At 44.3% G+C, this 12,366-nt stretch overlaps 1 non-coding gene across 1 annotated transcript; it reads right to left on the bottom strand.

Annotated features, from left to right (window-relative positions):
• Positions 1-1,669: 1,669 nt before the first annotated feature.
• Positions 1,670-1,799, bottom strand: LOC118595089. Its single transcript, XR_004946462.1, has one exon. It is a non-coding gene; the product is annotated as a small nucleolar RNA SNORA3/SNORA45 family (small nucleolar RNA).
• Between the last annotated feature and the right edge of the window lie 10,567 nt (positions 1,800-12,366).

Below are 12,366 nucleotides of genomic sequence, written 5' to 3'. Positions count from 1 at the left end.
CAGTAATCCCAGTACTTGGAGATAGAAACTAGAAGGCCAGGAGTTAAAAGTCATCCTGAGCTACTTAAGCAAGTCTGAGGTCAGTGTGACAGGAATCTTAAATGGTTTTATTAATAAAAATCAAACCTGAGGCCAGTTATTGGGCTGAATGCTGGAAGATCAGAGAAACAGAACAAGCCACAGCTTCCTCACTTTGCCAGTTCCTCAGCTGATCCTGTTTCCTCAGACTGGAAGCTTCTGAGTCCTCACCCGAATGGCTCTCAGCTGAACTGCTGCTAGAAGCCTAAAAGCTTAACCAGGCCAAAAGCTTCTAGTTTCTGGTCTTCACACCTTACATATCTTTCTCTTTCTGCCATCACTCCCTGGGATTAAAGGCGTGTGTCACCATTTGCCTGGCTGTTTCCAATGTGGCCTTGAACTCACAGAGATCCAGAGGGATTTATGCCTTTGGAATGCTAGGATTAAAGGTGTGTGCTTCCACTGCCTAACCTCTATGTTTAATATTGTGGCTGTTCTGTCTCTGACCCCAGATAAGTTTATTAGGGTGTACAATATTTCGGGGAACACAATACCACATGGGTCAGCATTGGCTACATGACCCTGTTAAAAATGAAAATAATAATAAAATAAAATAAAGAAGCTTCTCATTGTCATGATGGTGAAATGCACCATCAGTAACTTCCATAGAGGGACAATAAGAAGTAGGACATGGAGATACGCATGCATTATTTCAGCACTCAGGAAGTTGAGGCAGGAGGATTACCAGCCTGAGCTGCAGAGACACCCTGTGTCAAAGATACAGACAGAGGGATGCCCACAGCTGAAAGGAGAAAACTGCTTTCTTTCGCTCCTGCTTTCTTCCTTCTTATTCTGTTAATCACATTTATAAATTAACATTGTGTGTGTGTGTGTGTGTGTGTGTGTGTGTGTGTGTGTGAGAGAGAGAGAGAGAGAGAGAGAGAGAGAGAGAGAGAGAGAGAGAGCACAGGAGTTAATTCTCTCTTTCCTGGGGCTCAAACTCTCAAACTCAGGTTGTCAGGCTTAGCAACAACCCCCTTAACCCTCTGAGCCATTTTGCCAGTCCCAGTTTTGTCGTGGTTGTTAATTTGTTTTGACCAGAGTATCCTGTAGCCCAGGCTGATTTCACACTCACCAGACAGAGAAAAAAAAAAAAAATGGCCTTGAACTCCTAATCCTCCTGCCCCAGCCTCCCAAGTGTTAAGATTACAAGCAGGCACCAATACAACCCAACATGGAAACTGTTTTCTAACCATTGAGCATTACAAAATCATCTCCCTGCCTTAATGAAATGTTTGCTTCTCTCATTGGGGTTTCTCAAGAATACAGCAATACAACAACAGAGAAACACAGAGCCAAGTTCCAGTGAATTCATCCAAAGATGTTTATTTGACTTGAAGGACAGCCTTTAGGTCTCGTGTCAATCAACATCCATGTCCACATGTATTTAATTGGTGTGTGTGTGCACAAGGGTAAGTCTATGCGGTGGTTCAGGCAGAGTAACCAGAGGACAACTCTCAGGAGACGACGATTCTCTCCTGCACCTTGTGGATCCAGGGACTAAAGCCAGGTTCTTAGGCCTTCTCAAAAGAGCCTCTGGGTCTACTCATCGCATCTGCCTCGTCTACTTTGCCTCTTACATTTTTTTTTCACATGTTTCTGATCTGTGCACTAAGAGGGACACTGAAGGCCTCTAACAGTGAATCAAGACTAGCAGATTCTCTTGGAGAATTCTAGCCCACCAGGACAAGCACCCTTGTCATGATGTGACTAGTCTCAACAGTGATGGGTTATTTTTTAGAAGACAATCCAGTACACTTTCTTTTTGATGCTGTATGCTGTAAGGATAAATGATAGCGTAAAGTGCAAAAATCTTCTTGAACGCTGTGGTAGTTGAGTGGCAATGGACAGATAAGACAGACAGACAGGCAGGCAGATGACAAGTTTGTCAGTAGCAAGAACATTGAAACTAAGGTATTGAGGGCTGAGTGCAATGACTCTGGAGACTTGCAGAATTCCGTGTCTCATTAGTTCAAAGAACTTCTGTTAGAAAGCTAATTCTGGGGCTGGAGAGACGGCACAGTGGCTAAGAGGGCTTGTTATTCTTGCAGAGAGGTCCTGGGTTCCATTCCCAGCACTTACGGCTGTACACAAACACTCAAAACACCAGTCCCAGGGGGATCTAACACCCTCCCCAGGCACTGTACCACCTATGTGGTACACAGACACACATGCAGGCAAAACACCCATAAAATAAAATAAAAAAATTTCAAATCTCAAAAAAAAAAAATAAAGTAAAATTAGGTCGGGTGGTGGTGGCACACACCTTTAATCCCAGCAGTCAGGAGGCAGAGGCAAGTGAATCTCTGAGTTAGAGGTCAGCCTGGTCTACAGAGTGAGTTCCAGTACAGTCAGGGCTACACAGAAACCCTGTTTCCAAATCCAAAATTAAATATATGTAAATAAAAATTTAAAAAATAAAATTGAAGGAAAAGTAACAAGCATTATTTTTTTAATAGTTAAATATCCATCCAAGGTGTGTCTGTAGGCCTGCCCATTGGGACCCAAGTGTAAAAACTCACTCAGAGCCCGACTCACCCATCCAGGAACCCCCACTACGACTCAGGTAAGCAGGTAAGGTTTCAGAACTGCTGCAATCCCCAGCAGATCACCCCAGTAAGCCCCCTGGTTTATTAATTCCAGAATACTTGTGATGGGTCCTTCTTTCCTAACAGTTCCTCCATTTAATCATGCACTTCAAAACAAACCAAAACCTTTACGGTGTTCTTCCCTGAAACTAACACTGAGGACGTGTGTGGATCAGAGACAGGAGAACAAAAGACCCCCCTGCCCGAAAGGAAATACAGAAAGGATTATCCTTTTTCAAAGGTGCAATAATGAAATACTTTCCTTCCCCTGGACAGGCAATTTCATCAGGGTTCATGCAAGGGGAACAAGACGCCATTGTCTTGATTTAATTGGCATAATAACTCCCCCTCCTCCAAATGATCACCCAGAGGGCTGCTCAGCACCTCTGCCGGCAGACGCAATCCCTTTTAAACACAGAACCTTTCACCTGGCAAACACCCAAGCCCTTTACCAGGTTCCACAAGGAAGACTTCTTGTTTTAGCCTGGCACAACCTCCTCTGTGGGGTGGTGAGGACTGTCTCACAGGGCTTAGGGGCCCTTTTCTGCCTCCACTGTCTGTCCCTTCCTCTCCACACAGCATGAGTTCCAAACTGGCGGACAAGGCAGGGCAGTCCTCAGAAAAGTGAAAAATTGAAAATCAGAGGGAGTGTGCATTTCAGCTCTCCTCAGAGACTCCACCACTATAGAGGGGACCTGCTGAAGGAGAACTGTCACGAAAACCCCGAGGGGAGAGTTGAGCAACTACCCAAGGAGTCCCCTGGCTAGGGCACCAATGGCCGGCTGGATCCAACTCTGCCATCCTTCTTCCTTATTATTCTCGCCAGACACTGGCCAGATGGCCCCTCAGCCAGCTGAGTCGGCCTGGTTCCACCAGGGCAGGGCTGGGCAGGTGGCCACAGTTCTTATCTGTGTAGAGACAAAATGTCCGGGGCAGCTCCTACTGGCCCCTCTGGGAGGCTACTTCTCAGAAAAATTTACAACAGAGAAAGGTGAAAGGGGGTGGGCTGGTGAGCAGTCCACATATGAGTAGGAACAATGGGATGCCCAGATGTTTGAGGGGCAGACAGCAGGAGACACTTTATATCTGTTCCCTTCCCAAATCACAGCTGGATGTGGTGATGAATCCACCTCACCTACCTCCAGACCATTTATTGAAGACTCAGCTCTCATTAGAATGTCAGCCTAGTAAGTTAATAAGTTCCTTCTAACCCCACTTGCCTAAGGCTAGGCTTCAGCTGACTTGTATGTCTCCACAGCTCACTATGGCTTACAAAACCCAAAACCCAAAACCCAAAACCAAAACAAAACAAAACAACAGAGGAAGTCAAGCCTCCAGGTCAGATTGCTCTATCCCCAAACAGTAGCCCCATGCGTTCAGCAGCAGGGAGGAGATCTCCATAGTGTGTTCTTGTGTTTAGTTTGGAGTTACATAGAAATGGGTCTTTGCCAGGCGGTAGTGGCACATGCCTGTAATCCCAGCACTGGGGAGGCAGAGGCAGGTGGATCTCTGTGAGTTCGAGGCTAGCCTGGTCTACAGAGATAGTCCAGGACAGGCTCCAAAGCTACAGAGAAACCCTGTCCTCGAAAAACCAAAAAAAAAAAAAAAAAAAAGAAAGGAAAAGAAATGGGTCTTCCTTGTGAGGCACCTTCCCAGAGCAGATCTTCGTGAGAACAGCCCAGTCTTCTGTTTATGAGCTGGGTTTGAGGAAAAGGACAGCGTGGGGAGAGAAGGGAACCTCTCCTAACTCAGCCCTGAGAAAAACATCCACATCCACACCAGATGACACACTGGGCAAAAGGCAGAGAGGGAACTACCGGGTCTCCACGGCTTGGACCAGCATTCAAGAGCCACTATACAAGCCTTGCCTCTGAGGCGGCATGGTCTGGCCCCAGCTGTCCAGGAGGTCTAATTTTCTCAGGAAGCAGAACCCTGAGCGAAAAGAACAGTGCAGACTCGAAGGCGGAGCACAACTGACCTTCAGGGCAACAGGACGGCTTTCACAGGCCTTTCTAATTTCATTTTGTTTTGTTTGTTTTTCTTTTTCTTTTTTCTTTTCTCCCCCACCCCTCAAGACAGGGTTTCTCTGTGTAGCTTTGGTGCCTGTCCTGGATCTCACTCTGTAGACCAGGCTGGCCTTGAACTCACAGAGATCTCTTTGCCTCTGCCTCCCAAGTGCTGGGAACAAAGGCCGGCTTGTTTTTCTTTTTTTAAACAGGGTGTGACTTTTGGTCCAGGTTTGCTTCACACATTCTGGATTACAGGAGTGTGCTACCATTTCTGGCTCAATCGCCTCTTGAAAGTTTATTTCATAGCCCTGCCTGTAAAAGATACTAAATGCTTTTCTAAAGTAACTATGAAAAAATAAAGTATCCAAGAGCCAAGTCCAACTGTGGAACAAAGACCCAATAATAGATAGGTATACAGCTATCAAGTCCCCAGATCTAGTTCCTTGGGATCACATTATCTATTCCCAAGATTTTGAGGCCTGGCTGCTCCTGCCAATGAGCAAACACACTCAACCATTCTAGAAAACTGTTTATTTCCCATCAGAGATGGGTATTTATGTCCCCCAATTCTGAACCATTTATATGTGTGCATTTTGTTTGTTCGTTTTGAGAGAGTTGTAACATGAATCTTAAAAGGTCTTTTTTTTTTTTTTCTTGGTTTTTCGAGACAGGGTTTCTCTGTAGTTTTGGAGGCTGTCCTGGAACTCGCTTTGTAGACCAGGCTGGCCTCGAACTCACAGAGATCCACCTGACTCTGCCTCCCCAGTGCTGGGATTACAGGCGTGTGCCACCACCGCCCGGCTTAAAAGGTCTTATAATAAAAAACCCAGAGCCAGATATTGGGGCAAAAGCTGAAAGATCAGAGAATCAACACTAACTTACTTCTATGAAATCCTCAGCCTCACGAGAGAGTCCCTGTTTCCTCACGCCTTATATACCTTTCTGTGTCCTGCCATATCACTTCCTGGGATTGAAGGTGTGTGTCACCACTGCCTGGTTCTGTTTCTCTCATGTAGCTCAATATGGCTTTGAACTCACAGAGATCCGTCTCCTGAGTGATGGGATTAAAGGTGTGTGCCACCACTGCCTGACCTCTATGTCTAATTTAGTGTCTGGCTCTGTCCTCTGATGCCCAGGGAAGCTTTATTAGGGCATACAATATATCACCACAGAGAGTATCTTGCTTTGTAGCTCCAGCTGGTCTGAAATTTGAGGCAAAACTCTTGCTTCAGCTCCTGGAGTATTAGAACTACAGGCACAAGCCACTACTTCTGGCTTGTATATACCTGTTTATTGCCAGCTTCCACTACCAGGTAAACAAAAACTTGAGCTACCACTAGCAACACTAGTGATAATAATAATATAGGCTGAACATGCCGCTGTGTTGCATACTGACATGGTCCCACAAGTGGAACATTCTTCCCCATGCAACTGTATTTCATGTACAAAATGGTGTAAAATGCTGTATGAAACTACTTTCAAAGTAGAGGGTGTGTAAACCACAAATTTTGATTTTACACTGGGGTTCCTTCCCAGAATACCTTACTACATATGGCAAGTCTTTATTGAAAAATCCAGACTCCAGACCACTTCTGACCCAATACATTTTGGTTAAGGGCCGCTCATCCTGTGCTGGTAGAGTCCCATTTCACAGTCAGGTATGGCAGCTCACCCCGTAATCCCAGCTTCAGGAAACTGAGACAGGTGGATGGATCGCTGCAACAAGGAGGCCAGCCAGGTGAATTCAAAGCAGGTTGTACAGGACTAAAGAGAGACTACTTCTAAAAACAGAAAATAAGAACAAAGAAAAGTAAATAAAACCTGAGGGGAAAGTGTGAAATGCTCCCACTTCCTGCCCTGCCCCTTTCCCACCTCAGCTGCTCAGCTCCCCAACCTCCACTGTGAGCTCTGGTCCCTCTGCTCTCCAAAGGGCACAGCCACAGTTCTCCTTTGAACAAGGATGTTTCAATTCCCTTTTGTAAGAACCTAGAACTATCGCTGTCTGCTTTTGTTGTGAGGTTAACATTTTTATCATTTTTATTTCCTCAACTGTCTTCCAGGCTTTGATTCTTTTTTTTTTTTTTTTTTTTTTACTTTTGTCAAATGTATTTACTTTTATTTTGAGTGTGTAAGTGTTTTGCCTGCATGTATGCCTTTGCACCGGAGTATTCAGTGCCCTTGGAGGCCAGAAGAGGGAGTAGGATCCCCAAAACTGGAGTTACAGATGTTTGTGAGCCTCAGGGGTGGGTCCTGGAAATAGAACCCAGGTCCTGGAGGAGCCAAGCGCTCTTAACTGAGGAGTCATCTCTTCTGTCTCCCCGTGTTTTGATTTTTAAAGAATTCTCCCTGCATAAAGAAAACTGATTTACTAATCATGGACATCCTATTCCTGATATTTACGGCATTTGTTTTGTTTTACATGTTGAAGGGACAGTAGGCCATAGGAGGAGATATGACATCTAAGCCAGGATTGAGTACCTGTTTGTATCGGCAAGAACTGCATCCCCAGCCTTAAAAAAAAAAGAAAGAAAAGAAAAAGAAAGGAAGGAAGGAGAGAGAGAGAGAAGAAGAAGAAGAAGAAAAGAAAAGAAAAGAAAAGAAAGGAAATGCACCCAAGAAAGGTTTAGCAGTAAACTGCAGCTGCCGACTGTTTTGGATGCAGCTTCTTAGTTAGCAGGCTCCATAATTAGCCAACTGAATCAGGAGTTTACAGCCACATTTGTTACTTTGACTTGTTTTTCTTTAAAAAAGAGACAATGGCCAGGTGTGGCACACACCTGTAATCCCAGCGCTTGAGAGATAGAAAAGGAGGATGAGGCATTCATGTTTATCCTTGGCTACATAGTGAACCTGAGACCAACATGGACTACATGAGACCCTGTATCAAAAACCAAAGACCGGCTGGAGAGATCAGAGGGCCTGAGTTCAATTCCCAGGACCCATGTGGAGCGAATAGCCTCCTGTAACTCCAGTTCCAGGGGATCTGACACTCCCTCTGACCTCCACTGACCCAGGATACTCATGGTGCATAGACATACGTTCAGGCAAAATACTACTACACATTAAATCAAAATAAATAAATCTTTTTTTAAAAATGGAAAGAGACAGCAGTAGCAGGGGAAATGGAGATGAGCCCACAGTCCAGGCTGCCGTTTTGATTCCGTAAGTCATGGTGGGCAATTCATTCTCTAGGAGGTCTCTGCTTTTTCACTTAAAAAAAAAAATGACTTTTTTCTTAATTAAAAAAAATAATATTCATTTATGTTTGCATACTTGTGCATGTGTGTGTATGTATGTGTGGAGGTCAGAGGACATCTTTCAGGAGTTGAGTCTCTCTACCATGTGGGTTCTAGGGATCAAACTCAGGTCCCCAGGCTTGGTGGCAAGTTTGCTTGCCAACTGAGCCACCTTCCCCTGCCTCCTCAGATGGAATTTCTTTCTGCTTGTCACAAACCAAGGCTATAACAGAGCTGCTCACAAGGAAGGAGTGGGGCTCATTTATATCCTCACCCAATCAGCATTTCGTGTGGACCAAGCAGGGACCACGCCTCTATCCTGACAGGGATAATGTGATGGGTGTGGCCTGGCATCTTGGACCATCTAGCTGTGCCTCAATCAGGTCAAAAAAATACACAGGAACGTCAAGGAAGGGGACAGAGTCAATTTCTCAAGTGACCCTATCTATGAAATCAAAGGTTCTGTGTGTCAGCAAAGACACTTTAAAGCCCTCTGAGCCCCACTGTCCCTGTGACTGTCCTTACCATTGGTCAGTGATTAGCAAAGAGAGAAATCATCTTTATCTATTTTGAAATGGAAAACATGGGCACTAGGACCTGGCAGGTGGCTGTTCTGATGTGTCCCAGGTCCCAACAGGCATCTTTGTGAACAAATTGAATTCATAGTAATAGAAAACGGGCTGCCAGCTCTCTGTACAGCCCCAGTCATCAGAGGGCACATATGTAAAATGCTTCAGAGAAGGATGTGAGCACAAGAGAATGGTGCAGAGATCACCCAAAACTGGGAGGAGATGTGGAAGAAAATTATGTTTTCAGGGCCAGCCAGGTGCTCAGCACTGTCGGGTGGTGACATTGTGATTTCAACCAGCATACTGTCATGTAAGGTCACTCCTCCCTTCCCATGGCTTCCATTTTCTACTCCGTTGTTTGGAAGCAATTTACTAATCATAGGCCCCCACACACACCAGAGAAATAAGTGTGTTACTTAAATAAAAAATGAATCAAGCAGGAATGAATAATGAAATTGGTAAATAAAGGTAAAATGACCTCTAACTCCCTTGTATATTGGTATCTGCAGGGCTCTTCAACACTTCCTGTATATTCTGGGCTGCAATCCATTGCCACATTAGCTATTTCATTACTCAGATTTTTCCAAGTGTGACCACTGGGATGTCTTGTGGTTGGCCCATGTGCAGAACACATGTCATCTTTGTTTTCTGGTCGTTTCCTTTAACGCCCTCTATCCTTCAGACATGACTAGGTGCTTCGGGGCTGCTCAGTGTGTCCCTCAGCTCATCCTCCAGGGTGCTCTGGTTTTCTGTACTGGAAAATTACTTTGAACCCAAGATCTTGTCATTTTGCTCCAATGTTCCACCACAAGCTTGTCTCAGTCTCTAGCTTTCCGTGGCACACGCCTTTAGTTCCAGCACTCCAGAAGCCACGGCTGCAGGATTGACATGAGTTTGAGGCAGCCTGGTGGTCTACGGAGTAAGATCCTGTCTCAAAGCAAACAACCTGTGTGATTCTCAGTGTCCACAGAAGGGAGTCTGGCTTCTCTGGGCCCCACCAAAGCTCTCTCACAATCTCCCAGACAAATGCTTCCAACCCTGACACCCTTCCATGCCCGATATCTCACAAAGTGATAGATAAACCCCCTTACCGTATCCTCACTGTTACCTGGACTAGCTGTCCTTTCTCTACAACCTACCTCTTACCATAACTTTTAAAAGCTTGGGGTTATTTGTCCCTTCCCGTCAGGCCTCTCAAAGTCACAGTCATAAGCTCTACGTGAAGAAGTTCCCGTATTTTGAGTCTTTAGCTTCATCTAGCCTCCAGTCAGCTCCCTTGGCAGGTGAAAGACTGTGAAGTGACTTTTATAACTCTGCAAGTCAGTGAGCAAAAGCAGACCTCCTCAGTTTATAGCCTTGTCCGACAGTGTCTTCATCTGCCCAGCTACAGCCTCTCCTGGGAACCATGTCCTCCTCAGGGGTGAAACTGTCTCACATAGATATTTAATTTTCCAAATTACTTTATTTTTATTATTATGTCATTAATGATGACATTGCTGTTTATTGATTGCTTGAACATGCATGGACATAGGCGCACAGGGTCAGAGGACAATCCTTGAGAGCTGTCCCTTTCATGTGGCTCCCAGGGAGGGACTCAGATGCCAGGCTTGGTGGCAAGGGCCTGCTGGGCCACCTCACTGGCCATCCCACATATTTTTATATTACTTTTCCTAGCTCCTAAAATCTATTTGATCACTAGAAACTTGATAATTACTAACTAAATAAATGAATCCACAGGTTTAAAACAAAAAGTCACTCTTACGAATTTTCTACTGGGGCTTATGGAAAGGTCACCTCGTCAGCATTACATTTCCTAGTTTTGTTCTATTTTTTTTTTATCTTTGTCAATCTTAAAGGTAAAAACATAAAAAAAAAGACATGTCATCATTGTTTATTTATTCATTTATATTTTTTCAATGCTGAGCATCAAACCCAGGGCATTCCATATGCTCACTGAGAGCATCGATGGTTCTGAGCTATGTATGATGGTACATAATTGTAATCCTGATACTCAGGAGACTGAGGCAAGAGGATCGAGAGTTCAAGACCAGCCAGGGTAATTGTATTTCCTTATCCTTTTTTACATTAGGATTTTCATATGGAAAACTGGAAACTCATGTAAAAATAGATCCATTGTCTTTTTTTTTTCACAAATACTCATTTTTCTGAGATTTAACACTCACTGTTTATTATTATCATTGTTATTATCTCACTATGTGGCTCTGGCTGACCTAGAACTGGCTATGTAGATCAGGCTGTCCTCAAACTCATAGAGATGTGTCTGTGTCTTAGTTAGGGCTTCTGTTGCTGTGACTAAACACCATGAACAAAATACAAGTTGGGGAGGAAAGGGTGTATTAGGCTTACACTTCCACATCACTGTTCATCATTGAGTGAAGTTGGGACAGGTACTCAAACAGCGCGGGAGCATGGAGGCAGGAGCTGATGCAGACAGAGGCCATGGAGGGGTGCTACTTACTGGCTTGTTCCACATGGCTTGCTCAGCCTACTTTCTTATAGAACACAGGACCACCATCCCAGAGATGCGCTTTCCACAGACTGAGCCCTCCCCGTCAATCACTAATTAAGAGAATGCTCTACAGTCTGAACCACAGCTGAGCTTATGGAGACATTTTCTTAACCGAGGTTCCCTCCTCCTGATGACTCCATTTTGTGTCATGCTGACATAACCCTAGCCAGCACAGGCTGCTGTTTCCTGAATGCTAGGACTAAAAGTGTAGGCCACCATGCTGTGTTATTTCTTAATTGCATTCATCTCTTTAGATAGTTGAACTCTACATTTATGGGGTGTGAAATGAGTACAAATATCCCATTATAAGGAATAGCATCCGTTTGTCTAGGCTACTGTAACAAATCTTTTAGCAGTAGAATACTCAAATGCTTTCCATCTATATTGCATGAAAAAGTATATAACTATATACAAAAGCTTTTCTCATAGCCTATTTGTTTGTTTGTTTATTTCTCTATGTAACAGCTCTGGCTGTCCTGGAACTCTCTTTGTAGACCAGGCTGGTCTCAAACTCACAGAAATCCCCTGCCTCTGCCTCCTGAGTGGTGAGTTAAAGGCATGCCACCACAGCCAGGCAATAGTCATTTTTTTTTTTAAACCAAAGGTAAATTAACTCATTATTAAGGTAAGTATTGTGGCTCACATGTAGAATCCCAATACTCAGGAAGCCGAGGCAGGAAGATCTAGTCTAGGCTGCAGTGTGAGAACCTCTCTCAAACAAGGAAATAAAAATTTACAAAATTGCTAGATACATACCTTCAATCCCAGCACTTGGGAGACAGAGGCAGGCGAATCTCCATGAGTTTGAGGCCAGCCTGGTCTACAGAGTGAGTTCCAGGACAGCCAGGGCTACACAGAGAAATCTTGTCTCAGAAAAACAAACAAACAAACAGATTTAGAAAATCATTAGCAATGGCTGTTTGGTAGTTAGGAAGGTTCTCACCGCCATCCTCAGCTTCTTCCTGGGCCTGTCTTGAATTTGTGTTAGTCTTCTGTCCTGACCTTGTTAGTGCTGAGATTACAGATAGCTCACCACGCTCTTCTTTTCTTCCTTAAATGTTGTGTTTAACGAAGTGCCATGGTAGATGCCTGTTGTCTCAGTGCTTGAGAGGTGGAGGCAGGAGGATCAGGCCTGACTTGACTACATAGAAGATTTGAGGTTATCCTGGCCTGCATAAGACCCTATGTAAAAAACTGTAAGAAATAAGAATAAGTAAGGAAAAATTTAAAGATTTCTTTCTCAGATAAACATATTTATAAATAAGGAAAAATATTTTATTGTTAAACACCATAATTTCTATTTGCCAGAGATACTTGGCCCAGGGCCACAGAGTGTCTCTCCCAAGGGGACCCCAG

This window comes from Onychomys torridus, chromosome 13, assembly GCF_903995425.1.
Source record: "Onychomys torridus chromosome 13, mOncTor1.1, whole genome shotgun sequence".
NCBI classification, from domain to species: Eukaryota; Metazoa; Chordata; class Mammalia; order Rodentia; family Cricetidae; genus Onychomys; species Onychomys torridus.
Note: the sequence above shows the minus strand (reverse complement) of the source record. Positions and strands in the feature narration are given on the sequence as shown.